The sequence below is a fragment of the Physeter macrocephalus genome, chromosome 2, assembly GCF_002837175.3.
Source record: "Physeter macrocephalus isolate SW-GA chromosome 2, ASM283717v5, whole genome shotgun sequence".
NCBI lineage: Eukaryota > Metazoa > Chordata > Mammalia > Artiodactyla > Physeteridae > Physeter > Physeter macrocephalus.
This window is the reverse complement of record NC_041215.1, coordinates 72,933,283-72,947,298: the sequence shown is the minus strand read 5'-3', so window position 1 is coordinate 72,947,298 and position 14,016 is coordinate 72,933,283. Positions and strand designations below refer to the sequence as shown.

General features: G+C 37.3%; 1 protein-coding gene across 1 annotated transcript in view; it reads right to left on the bottom strand.

Moving 5' to 3' along the window:
- XIRP2 (xin actin binding repeat containing 2) overlaps window positions 1–13,773 on the bottom strand; it is a 70,594-nt gene extending 56,821 nt beyond the window's left edge. Inside the window, exon 1 of the mRNA XM_007118562.4 lies at window positions 13,626–13,773. The gene's annotated coding sequence lies outside the window, so the exon portion shown is untranslated. The remainder of the gene's footprint in view (window positions 1–13,625) is intronic.
- Between the last annotated feature and the right edge of the window lie 243 nt (window positions 13,774–14,016).

The following is a 14,016-nucleotide window of genomic DNA, read 5'->3' as shown; positions in this document are numbered from 1 at the left end:
TGCTCAGAGGCAGGGCACAAATTACTCACCATTGTATTTAGTCCTGCTCTACCTGAAAAGAGAGGAAAAGAAAAACACCAGAGAGATCCTCAAGAAATACAGTATTCTAAGTGGTAATCTGGCCTTATCTCTAAAAACAGAAATACAACACGTTGCACCATTTTGACATGCTGATTTAGGAATAAAAAATTCCCAGATGGCTGGCCCTGCTAAGGAAGTTGCCTTTTCTGAAGACATACCAAATGGAGTCCTCCTGAGGCAGGGAATCCTGAGGAACTTGGTAGCACACACTCCACACCTCCATCCCCAAAATCACATTTATTTATACTGAGATGAAACTGAATTGAAATAGATCAAGACCAATCAGATTTGATGGGGTTGAAAAGTCCCTCACATGTATCCTCACAGTGGCTCAATTTCTCTCCAGATTTTTCCCCACTTAATCTAGGCAGTGAGTAGCTCCTCTGCTGTGCTCTCCCAACATTTACAAATTACACTTCTGTTTGTATTACTTGTTACTTTTTAGTGTATCGTTGAATCTCTCCGTCTTCCCTTCTTCTCTCACCTTCCACCCACATGCACGCTCCTCCAGCACAGGGTTAAGTTCATCTAGGAAACCTGTTTTACGCTGGGTTCTGTCTTGGTTTCATCCCGCAGCAGGCAGACTCACAGGGAGATTGACCATCTACTCTGGACCCAGAAAGCCCAATATTTATTCTATCTCTGACACTTTTGACTTTAAGCAAATTTCTTAACCTCTCAAAGTCTCCTTCTTCTTAGCTATAACATGAGAATGATACCAGAATCTGATTGCCTGTGAGGACTGAAGGAGATCTTATTAAAGTAAGGGGCTTTACGTAGTATCTTGCACATAGTAAATAATATATGCTCACTAGCTTCCAGTCACCTTAGGTGTTATTATATATCCTAGGTATTATTTTCCAGATGATCTGACATGATACAAGTCTGAGATAATAAAAGTTTTGAAATTTTCCCAAATCTCAAAGCTAGTAAGTAGAAAGGATAGGACTTGACTCTGGTCCATATGAATCTAAAGGCTATGATGATATTCCATTCCTCTTTATAAGCCAAGTATCCACCATGTTGCTTGAAACAAGGAGAATGCAATAGATTGTGAAAGAATAGATAATGACAGTAAGAGATTTGAGCAAGGAAGTTGGCACAGTCCTGCTCATATGGCCATAGGAATGGAGAAAATGTATATAAAAGAGAAGAATGTCAATGTATATGATATCAAAGTGTTAGTCTATCTGTGTTTTGGGCACTAGCCAATGAGCTACCAATTTTTCACCAGCAAAGAAGAGGGCAGTCCCCTGAAAATGTAAAGTTCATGAAAATCACCCTAGTATGGCTCACTATAGGGACAGATCTGCTCCTTTTCTCCCTGCGATGGTTCCTCATGTTTTCCCTGCTCTCTGTTTTTTAGGTAAAATCATGACACCATCACTCAAAGTTATTCCCATTTTTCATTTTCCTATAGGGTCTCTGAACAGTGGGCTTGGCACAATGAACCCTGGCCTGGACCAGTCAGGCGGGGATGACTGGGCTGCTCCCTAAGTCTCTGCTGCCCTTGTCACCACCCACCAAAGGCAAAGAAGAGAAGGATCCTGGATCCCTCACTTACGATCCATTCCACGGTTGCTCTACTAAGTACCTCTGCATTGCTAGGCACCTCTGTACCCCTACTAAGAACCTTATTTAGGTGTTTGATAACTGCTAAAGGAAGAGGTGTTTTAATATTTGGTTAGTTTGAATATAGGTATTCTTTCTATTTAATCTGTCAATTCCTTCTGTTTAAATTGATTTCCATCTCTTTTTTCCTAAAGTCTCTGTTCTAGAAAATCTTCAAAGTTGGTATCATTCTACATTATTCACCTATCCCTAAGTTGTTACCTCTTTGATACAACTTCTTTTTCTCACTCATTATTTCCTAATATACTCTTTTTTTATTCCTACTGATTACTAGCTTAGAATTTGTCTTTCCCTAAAATAATCGATTTTTGCTTCTCATAAGTTTTTAAAAAATCCATACGAAGTTAGTTCATGTGTACTGAACTGTTTCGTTTAGTTCCAAGTATGCTGTTGTCACTCAACAGATCAAAAATAAGCAACAGTAATAAAATGCAGATGAACATTTAATAATTTGCAGCTTTGAAAAACATCTTCCCAGCATGCCTACCTTTAAATTGTTTGAGTGTGGGCAGGGGAGGAAAGTTACTTACTTACTATTACCTTAAATAAGTGCTATGCTAGCTGCAGTCTGGAAAAGCCAGACGTTTCCAGATCCATTTTTAGGAATTCCTCAATTCTTTACCCTCTTTCCGACTTTCACCTCTCCATTAAGGTTAGCATCTGAGATTTATTCTGACAAAGGATATTACAAGAAAGCGAATCACTAAACTCTGACTCTCAATGACTTAAACAATTGATGCTATGGCAGCTTCTCTCTTACTAATCATTCTTTTCCTTTGAATAATAAAATGTATTTAATTCAGTCCACCTTTTGTCTGAGAGAAATTCGGTCTTCGAATTTACACAAACTCTTTTCAATGACATTAAGTAAGTCTTTGTATAAAATGCTTTCTCTGCCTAAGTCCACAAATAACAGCATACTTTGATATGGTTTTCTTTTGAACTTAATGGCTGATAGACTTGATCAAAGAAAGGAAAGCACACTAATTCCATATACTTTCTTTACTGAACATTATCTGGAAAAGCTAAGCAATCAAGGAGAAAAGTGAAAATGCTTAAATAATGCAACATTTTGCTTGCTGAATAAAAGATGCCTTTGGAAGTAAATTCACTCTTTCAGAGCAGTGATGTACTTAGAAAAATTCTACCTAAAGAAATAAACACTTTGCAAACGATGTGATCTTTAATCATTTAAATGTTTCCTGGGTAGGAAGATAAAACTGTGAATGTTAAGCAGAAATATTAAGAATCTGTTTTTCTTACCAAAGCTCTGGTTCTTCTAACACGCTCTAAAATGAAAGGTAAAATCAGCACTTGTCAAATGTTTGTACTGTCACAACTCCTTTCTGATTATTGTCCCCCGTAATTGCAGGGGACACTAGATAGTGCTGTATACATTTTGAACAGTCTTAAATTTAGAATAAGGATGTTTATAAATTAAAGCTATAATGATTTTAATATATCAAAACTTTGAACTGGCCAGGTGCTGGGTTACTCTCCCTGTCACCACTAACATGACCTAAATATCCTCTGCATATCAACACAGACTGTAATTTCAAAAGAAAGAGATGATGTCAGTTTCCTAATGATATGCTGGTCCTAAGAACTGTCCAAAGAGTAGAAGTAATTTAATAGTCTTCCCTGCTTAAGATACACATGGGATACAAGTTAGTCAGTCTCATCATCCCTTAATTTATTTATAGTTACTTATCTTAAAAAATTTGGCACTGGCATTTGTTTCTTTTCCCTCAGATTCAAAACCTAATCCTGTAAGTGCCCTGTAAGTGGAGGAACTCAGTTTATGCTGCTTATTTCACTCCTGTTTTTAGAGGGTGAAGTGTAAAAAATCAGTCTTTAAATGTTATTCAGATTGAAACTTGCTCTTTTCCATGCACATTAAGACAGTAACATCTGTGAACAACAAATAATTTAATTAAAACTTGCAAACAAAAGTTTTCCTAGACCAATGGTATTTAAACTCAAGTGTAGTGGAAGGTGAAAGGAGGAAAGTTGTGGGGAGTGAAATGTAAGAAGCAATTAAAAACTATATATTGGGCTTCTTGGTAAAATTCCATATGAAGCTAGGCTTTCACGGCTTTAAAATAGAATCACTTTCCAAGACTACTCCCTTTAGGTACCAAAAGCCTTAGGCAGATGGACAAATCACTTCATCTTAGTGTGACCTCCTACTGTTTTAGGACAACTTAACCTAAAAGGGAACTCAGACTCTAAAGTTAAGCATCTCCTTGTTAGTTTTTAAAGATTATTTTAAAAATTTAGACACCTAACTACAACTACAGGTTATCAACCACTAGCCAGGAACTCAGCATCAGTCTCCATCTCTTAAATCTTCTAGTAGCCTGCATAACCGTGTCCACCATGATTTCAGTCAAAGAATCTCTTAGTTTCATCAGTTTACAAAATGGCAACACCCACATTGTGAATATGAAAGGCTGGCCATCACACAGTGGCCAGAAATGCTCCTTGTGGGCCCTTATGTGGAGGTAGGAGAAATATAATGCACCTCTAAGCATGACATGCTTGTGCTTTCCCTAACAATGAGTGCCAGAGACTTTCCTAACATTTTTGCAGAACTGGTTATTCAATTTTTATTATTACCTAAAATTCCTAGATTGCCAAGAAGCAAACCGACAGTTGAGATGAATACGGCCAACTTCACAGGTATTTAACATATAACATCATGACTTGTACACAGTGTATGCCCAATAAGCATTTATTGAATGAAACTGCCTTGCAAAAATACTGCAAAATTCAATGCCCATCTTTTTACGGTTCCTGTTGACAGATTTTAGTTTCTCTCTCGTACTTCTTTTTAAAGAGTAGAAAACAAGTTCCAAATTCTGTAACAGAAGTTATTTAAGCAGAGCAGCAATGTGAAATTTGGGATTAGAGCTTCTGGGAGGGAGCAAAAATAAACTTCTTGCCTGTGAACCTGTGAGTGTGCCACAGTGAAATCCAGCTCATCCCCCAAAAAGCTCAGCGGGACACCACATGAGCAGGTGAAAATTAGAACTGCACAAAAATGTGTGTTTGGAAAGTGAAACTAGTCAACTTTGGGCTTTCTGCCCAGTTTAATTTCTGCCAGAAATTCTCCTGTTATTACATATTTGCAGAAAGAAATTAGAAAAGTGTTATAGCTAAAAAATTTCAGATACATTCATATCTCTATCGCAGTTTGGCCCAGAAAAAATAACTGGCTTCCCCAGGCCAGTGGGCAAGTACAGGACTATGGCTAGAACATGGAAACACTAATACACACACACACACACACACACACACACACACACACACACACACACACTTTTCTTTGGAGGACCATTTAATCACAAGTAGTATCCTATTTGTTTTATGAGATCTAGCAGGAAGACCTCAGTAAGTTTTCAGAGTGTCCCAGTGCAGCTCTGAGTTGAAAGTCTGCCAAGGAAAGCAGATGTGGCAGAAAGCCCCAGGTCCCATTCACCAGCAGTGCAGGGCCTGAGGAAAATGTCATAAAACTCATGGAGCTTAACACTTGCCATTACAAGAAATATCTCAGAAGGAGGAATTAAAAATGCTGATGCTTTGCAGCAGTCTCTGCTTTGTTCTTTATAAACTCTCAAAACCGAGTGTGGAGTTGGTGAGTAGCTTAGACCAGGAAAAAGTAACACTCATCTATCTATGTCTCCTGAAAAACATACACACACACACACACACACACAATTCTTGACACCCAACTATGTATATTTTTCAGGGCTCCATCCCCAGTCTTCTGTTTCTGTCTTATCACACACACTCCATCAGTTCTCAGCTTCATCCATATTATATCAATGTATATGTCTAGTAACTAAGTCTTAATCTTAACCTTGACAAACCTTTTAAAATTCAACGTGGCTGTTTAAAAAACATATTACCCACAAATTTGTTTCCATTTTCAACTTTTCCAGTGGTATATTAGAATATAGAACATCTGGGATTGTCAGGAATAATGGTGAATGTGATATGCAGTCAATTAAAAGTGAATAAAATGAGTGTTGGGTATTAGCATATATGCAAAAACCACAGACCTTTAAATATATATATTTAAATATATATATAAATATACACCTAGGCAGCCTGGGAATGGAAGCAAATATATCAGATTATGAGGAAAATGTTGAACTGGCTTTTGATGGGGTAGATTTAGCTCAAGAACGTGGGGACAAAGGAGATGGGAGGTCAGTGAAAGCTCTTCTCTTGCAGCTGACAATGGGGCCCAGGCAGAGTGGGCATTGGGTGTCTCACGGTTCCTTTAAGCTTTAGACCCATCCCTGAAGCCTGGAGTCAGGAGCCCTTAACACCAGGCCACCAACACTTCTGAACTGTTCTTGGCCTTGGTTGAAATGGGTGCCTTAGTCCATCCTAGGCTCCATCCTGTCATGTTCCTAGTTTTCCTTCCTTCTGACCCTGTGATTTATTTTCCCGCTTAGCTTCATCCATCAAACCTGATGTATTGTACCATTTCACTGGCTCATAAGCTTTTGCTTTCTCTTCCATTATTGGATTCTTCTTTGCCTTTTCTGCTTTAGATTCTCCTGATAAACAGTCTGGTACCCACAGCCCCATTCTTCAGTGCCTCCCTCCCTAGTAAGAGTCCTCCTTCCATCTTTACTCAGACACTGTGAGTGGATCCAAAATACAGAGAGATGAGGCAAAAGAGGCAGAGGGCTGAGGGGCAGGATGTGTTGAGGATGGGAAGACTATGCTGTGGGTCAAGACCAGTTGTAGTTGAAAAGAAAGAAAACTGTGATCTAAAAGAATATTCTGAGAGTCCAAGAACTAACTCAAAGTAATGACAAGGTACAATGTATGGCTGTGAGCAGCTCCATCTGAAAGGAGACAGAGTCATTATGGTTGAAGTGGTTGAAGAGCTCAGTTTCTTGAAGTAATGTGATGCTGACATCAGTAAGGATAACTGAAAAGTTAGTTTCAAGTGTTGGAAAGATTATAATAGAAAAAGGGATTTAATAGCTTTCTACAACTCCAGAGAGGACAGAAATTTAATTTGAGCTCAAGAGTAAACCTCTGAAAGGGAAGGATGCCTTTAACAAGAGAACAACCTATTAAATCAGGTAGATAATTTTCTCTCAAACAGTTCTCATTTAGTGTGCTGTTATTTTGAATGTTCAGCATCTAGGATAACTTGGTACTTTATATTCTTATCTTGCTCTCTGGGAAAGATGTAAAGGTTATTATATTAGTCTCATACATTGAACAATAATAATAATGATAATACAGCAAAAGCTTATGTAGAACTTACTATGTAGCAGGCTCTATTGTTTTAGTCATTTTACATAAATATTTTAAATTCATTAAATATGAATTTATTTAATCCTCAAAACAACCCTGTGAGATAGATTTTATTATTATCTCAATTTTCAGATGAGGAAATAGGCACAGAGATGGATTAAATAATTTGCCCAGATTCAACCAGCTGGTTAAGTGTCAGAGCTAGAATTCAGACCCAGGTAGTCTGGCTGTAAAGTCTGTGTTCAACTAATAAGGGTTTACCTGACAGCATTTTCTGGTTTCCTAGTAAAGTGTTATGTGGGTTTCCTTTGGAATCTCCCCTGGCCCTGGGAGATGATGTTTCTGTGATTCTGATAAACTGAGGACACTCCATACATCTTAAGGATAGTGATAGCTCTAGGGTTAAGTAATATATTCTAGAGGTCTTTACTAGAAATGAAATAAAAAAGAAGGAAGGAGAAAGGGAGAGAGAGAGAGAACATAGCACATCATTTGTGAAATTTTTCTAATTTTAAAAACTATTCAAAAAATTTTCTAATTTCAAAATGTAAAAATGATATAAATAATGAAATTTTATATGTCAACTCCTGGAACTCCTTTTATATAGCTATCTATGGGAGAATAATCCTGTAGAAAATGTTTATTATTGTCATCGTTATTATAAAGATGTAGCTTCGCACTTTCTCAATACAAATGTTTACAAAACTCTGTCAGGCTCTTTATGCAATGTTACACAAAAGGTAAAAAGAGGTGTCATTATGGATGATACTGTGGTTATTGGATGTTGTTTGAAGACTACTCATCTTTCTTTGAACATCTAAATGGACTTTTAAAATATGAAAGAAATGGAGAACAATATGGAGGCATAGGTAACACTGCTTTATAGAAAATAATGTATACATACACAGACACATATATACATACATATATGTATAGATGAGCATAATGGAGCACAAATGGAAAGAGATGGTAATAGTATAACATAATGACATAGTCGAGAAGCTGGGGCCAGTGGGGCTGAAACGGTGAATTAAATGAAAAGCAGTGAAAATTGAAGTTTGCGGTAATTTGTTGCTTCTATTTAAAGGGTGGACTGTTAGAAACTATAAATCGTAGTTTTGAGCTGACAATTGCAATAGCTGGACTAGATCTTTGTAGGGAAAAAAATATTGCAACTTTAATACAAACATATGCCTTCCTTTCAAATTTCAATTCTCTGATATTTTACAGAGTTAAACTTGGGGTTATTGTTCAGCTCTGGATGAATGAATGGATGATGAATCCCGAAATTATTCCCATTCCAGAATGAGTCAGTGACTGAAGCACACATGCACTAATACAGTTACATTCCTAAAAATAAATGTTTTTGAGTCCTCCGGCACCCAGAGGGCTAGCACAGTTTCTACTGAAGAAGTCAGGGCTGTAACGAGGTTCTGTTCCCACTCTGAGCATCCTTGGATGGCACAGAGGACAGAAAGAGCTGACCAAGCGGCTGACTGCTGCCCGTTGCTCTTTCTTTGGCACCTCTAGCTCTGGCCCCTGTGTTCCAACTGGAAACTGGGCTGGGCTTCACCCTAGTAGCCAAATAGCAGACTTTTACCCTATATAATTCTCAGGAGAATCGGTCAAAATCCAGCAGAAGCAGAGGCAGTGAATTTTAAACAAAGCTTGTAGCTGGAATTGACCACCCTTAAATAATGTGACAAAACTCACTTTATTCTATCTCTTTCCCAGAATATTCCAACTTGACAATAAGACCCTTGTGTCAACAAGAAAGACTTCTAACTTATAAGACAGATAAATTAAAAGGTGATCCTTGGCTTTAAAAAAAGATTTTTCACTGTTTCCCTGGAGCACTTATTTACTATAGTTACTTAGGAAGTCTAATTACTTGACAAAAAGGCTTAGTGGTTAGATAAGATAAAGCTGAATTCTTATTATGACAGTACTGACTAAAAATAAAATAATCAACAACAACAGAGATAGTGATAAAGCATCCTTGAATTTTAATGCAATTCAATGGGGAACTGTGACTGTACTCACCAAAATTTAATATACATAGTTTAAACAAACCCAGCCACTTTATAATGTGAGTTCTGCCTACATCTTATTTCAATGCAATTAACTTCCTATGAATTAAAAAATAAAATAAAATGATTATTATTTGAACATTATTTTATATTCAGTTCATATTTATGAAACTTTACATGAAAACCATTGACATGTTTTGAAATCATTTATAATGCTGGACTTTGCTTTTAAAATTAATGGTGAGGGCTTCCTTGGTGGTGCAGTGGTTAAGAATGCGCCTGCCAGGGCTTCCCTGGTGGCGCAGTGAAAAAAAAAAAAAAAAAAAAGAATCCGCCTGCCAATGCAGGGGACACGGGTTCAAGCCTTGGTCCGGGAAGATCCCACATGCCGTGGAGCAACTAGGCCCGTGCGTCACAACTATTGAGCCTGCGCTCTAGAGCCCACGAGCCACACCTACTGAGCCCGCGTGCCTAGAGCCCGTGCTCTGCAACAAGAGAAGCCACCGCAACGAAGAATAGCCCCCGCTCGCCGCAACTAGAGAAAGCACGCACGCAGCAACGAAGACCCAATGCAGCCAAAAATAAATAAATAAAAATAAATAATAAATAAATAAATAAAATTTAAAAAATTAATGGTGGTACAATTTTTTCTTTTTAGCTTTTCTATGTTGATAACTACCAAGTTAATGCATTTAGAAACACACATGCTGATATTCAGATTTGGGGGGAATGTGTTATTGGATCTTTGACCAACAAAAATTTCCTAAAATAAATTCTTTTAGTATTATATTTATTTTAAGTCGTATATGTGCCTGGAGCAATTTGACAATTATTTGCTTTTGAACAGTCAGACATATCTAAAGCGTTCACCTCTCCGGGCAACAGGATATATCCCGCATACAATTAGAAAAATGTATAAGACTAAAACCTACTTGAAGGTCTGCCAAAAAGAGCAGTGAAAAATGATGTCTCCAATGACAAGGTGATGGTGGGGGTCTGCGGTGGGGTTGGGGGCAGAAACAGCTCATCTAGCACAGAAGATGAGCAAACTTAAACGCTTAGTCAAGTTAAAAAATAAACCAAACACCATTATTTTGAGTTTTAAATGAATATGTGGATCAGTTCTCCTTTTCCATAATTTATCCTAAATTAAAGAGAAACAGGAAATGCAAAATAAAAAGCAACAAAAACCTGGAAGAAAATAGGCTTTATCAAGGTTTACCTCTAAATGTGTTCCAAGTCATGGGGGTGGAGTAAGGTTGGGGTGATATGGCACAAAGCTTTGCAGAATGACATATAGCACTGAAATATAAGTCAAGAGAGTTGGTTTCTAATTCTCTCTGCCTAAATCTTGTTAAGTTACTAGTTAATGTACTGTGGCTCAGTTTTCTTATCTAGAACTTAAAGGTGTTAAATCAAATAGTCACTGAGGTTCTTTGTGTTATCTATGTAATAAATTCCTTTTATCCTTTGTGATATTTTAAGAAGTACAGCCACTCTACCAGGAATTTGGATTACCTATTGCATTGCTCACTGCCAGATTATTTTTATGCCATCATGTATGCCCACAAAGTCCCAAGAGTCATTAAATATAGCAATACTCTCATTTCTTGTATCCAAACTGATACAAATAACTCATTGAATTTGCTGATTCTCAATTCTTAAGAAAAAAAAAACCTTTATTCTTTACACTGGCTGTCTGATTATCATTGTTCTTTGTGCTTTTCCTGATTATATTGTACAAATGGAGAAGTACTCAGGTTAAATTTGCAAAAGAAGGATTCCAATGATTAGGAAAATAAATAGGATGAAACTTTTACTCTGGAGTTTATACGTAGTGTTTCATAGACGGAGAAGTAACATTGTGGATATATGTGATATAATACACAATAAGTATTTGGTATTTGTCCCTGGTTCCTGGCACAGAACTCCTAACACCCTTCAAAACTCCTGAGTGATGGTGTCTTTGGTATGCTAGCTAATGAGCTAATTCCTGGCCTTATGCGGGGGTGGGGGAAATAGAGACAGCTTCAGGATGGGGGCTGGTTGCCAGAAAAACCAACCAAGCGATTAGAGTCTGAATATTCAGCCCCACTTCCCACCTTGGAAATGGGGAGAGGGGTTAGAGGTTGAACCTACTTAACGATGGCCAATGATTCAGTCAATCATCCTACATCATGAAATCTCAATAAAAATTCTAAGCAACAGGATTTAGTGAGCTTCCAGTTGGTGAACATATTGATGGGTGGTGAGCCCAGAGAGGGCATGGAAGCTCTTTGCTCCACCCCCACCCCCCGCCCATTACTCTATGAATCTCTTCCATTTGGTTGTTCCTGAGTTAGTGGCTAAAGTGTGGGCAATCGGTGGGTTCTGCTCTAACTCTGGAAATTAGTGTGAGAATTGAACTGAATTGTTGTACACCCCACTGGTGTCAGAGAATTGGAGAATTGGTTGGTGTCAGAAAATACCATGCATTTGGTGTCAGGGAAAAAACAACAACAATACAACATATCATGCAGTCATATAAAGACCGTGTACTTATATTGAATAAATCAGTGTTCTAAAAAAAGTTATTCCTGAATCAGAAAAGTCTGATGTTACTCACATTCTGCAAAGGATGAACCTATAATTTGAATGAGCAAGTGTTTGTCTCAGAAGCAGGGAAAAAAAAATTACAATTTAATTAAATTTCAAAGTGTAACTTGAATGCTTTTAAAAGAGGGGGTGGGAAGCAAATAAAAAGGACAACGTAATGTCATTTAAGTTCTATCCCTCACAGATTGTTCAATCAGAAATCTGGGAATTATACTGCCAAGCACTGATTAAGTTTCTGGCCTGGTCTGTAAATTACTGAATCTAGATGTGACTCCAAGCTAACAAACAAGCGTTACAAAATGGTATCTTACTGCCCAGACTTATGTGTACGCATGAGAGAGAGAGAAGAGAGGAAATATCAGTTTCCAGTTCCGAGATTACCATGGGGGTCCAACCCCAAATTTTCTCATCATAAGTAATAGTTTACCAAACGAATAAAATGAATACTGATATGCAGAAGTTTTTCAATTGTGGTAAATGTAAGTGAGAGGAAAAGTACTGGAAATGACTGAATAGCAGACAGCTATCAATGGTAAACAATAGTAAATTATCTATGAACTTTGTGGGGTTTTTTTACCCAAAAGTAAACTTGAGGAAAGACAACCAACCCTCTCTTCCTTTGTAATCACTGAAGACTTGAGGCCCACCTGACATTTTCTGAAGTAAAGCTCTCTGTGATCATTAGAATATCTACTTTTATTTTTCAGGTGGTTGAGGGAAGTTGTATCTAAAAGATGCACACCACTGCATGCAGAAATATTTACTCCAAACTCCAGACTACATTTTCCCCAAACAGCTGGCACTTTGCCGTATTGTAGACATCTGAAATGCTGAATGACTTTAAAAAATGGATCTAGTTGTTCATTTACATGTTAACAGTAAAAAAGGTAAAAGATTCAAAGATTAGGCAGAGAAGTAGAGAAATATTTAAGCACAGACTTCAACACTTTCCCATTTTTTTATCCAATATTTTTGCCACTCAATGGTAATAGCTTCTAAAACTCAAAACCGGTGCTCATATTAAAATTCAGGGCTCCGAATGTAGCTGAGGTAAATATTTTACTCGTCCTTTGGCACCCTGCACATAAAATTTTAAAATAATTCAAACAAACTCCAGCTCGTCAGTGACCAAATAGAGCTCTGGTAAAAATAAAATATCTTTCAGTTCAGCACCAGCTGGCTAAATTTAAACCCTGTATTATGTAATCTTAAAGTGTCCTTGCTTTTAGTTGGTGTCATAAGAGATTCTGTTATAATGCCTCTTCCAAATCACTTCAGTCTCTAACATCTAAACATTTAAGGCACAACAGGACCAAATTAAGGTGTTCATAGGCAACTGAAGACAGAATAAATTCATTTGAAACAGTATATAGGCCATGTTATTTTAAAAGTAAAATCTCAGTCTTCTCTCTTTAAGTTTGTAGTTACTATAATTAGGCCTGGCAGATCCAACTGGCAGTGCTTTTCTTAATTCCGCAAAACATGTAAGAACCTGATTCTTTAATCCTTATTCCAGTAATACTCCCAGAGATGAGACTGGCTGGGGCAAGAAGCACAAAATCAAACTAAAGCTGGAGAAAGAATACATTTTATACATTTCTCTGAGCAAGCTGCAACAGTTGAGCATATTTTCAACTCTTTCTTTCCCTCAGCAAATTTTAAGAAGTATTATTTAAAAAAAATAAGAAATATAGTTTAGAGTTTCAAACATATTCATTGTATACATTATCAATTTATGCTCATAAAAGATAAACTAATTTTTTCAGTTTTCCCTTTTAGCTGTAAATTGAAGTATAATTTTCATTGATGTCTGTTTATCAAGTTTGGTTCATATTTCTTCAATACTAAAAATAAAAAATGCTAACTATTCTACAAAATCCAACTGAATATTTGCTGTGATGACAATTACAATTTGACCTGTGGTCTTCATTGATCTTAAGCAATCAGCAAGAACATATCACAACTCTGGAAGCAGAGTATCAATGACTATATAACACATACCTTTTGTAATATTTAGACTTAACCCCAAGTTCGTGGAAATGTCATATATCTTTACAGTTCTTCACAGACTAGTTTCCTCCTTTGTACAGCAAATTTCCCAGTCCCCTGAAAGCAATCGGTAGAGTGGAGGCCGGCTCCACTGAAGGGTCTATCAAGAGAGTAGATGGGACGGCTGAATTTATTTCAGCCCTGCGTCTAAAGGATGCAACTTCGCATCTATTTTTAGGAACTGAGCTCTGTATAGGTGGGGCCTGAGTCAACTACTCTTTTCAGAAGTGTTCTCTAAGGGCACTCTGCCTCGTAGTGCCCTCAATAATGTATGCATAGTATTAGCACATGTGCAGTCAATCAAACTCCCTTCCACAGCCATGACCATCGAGCCAACTCTGAC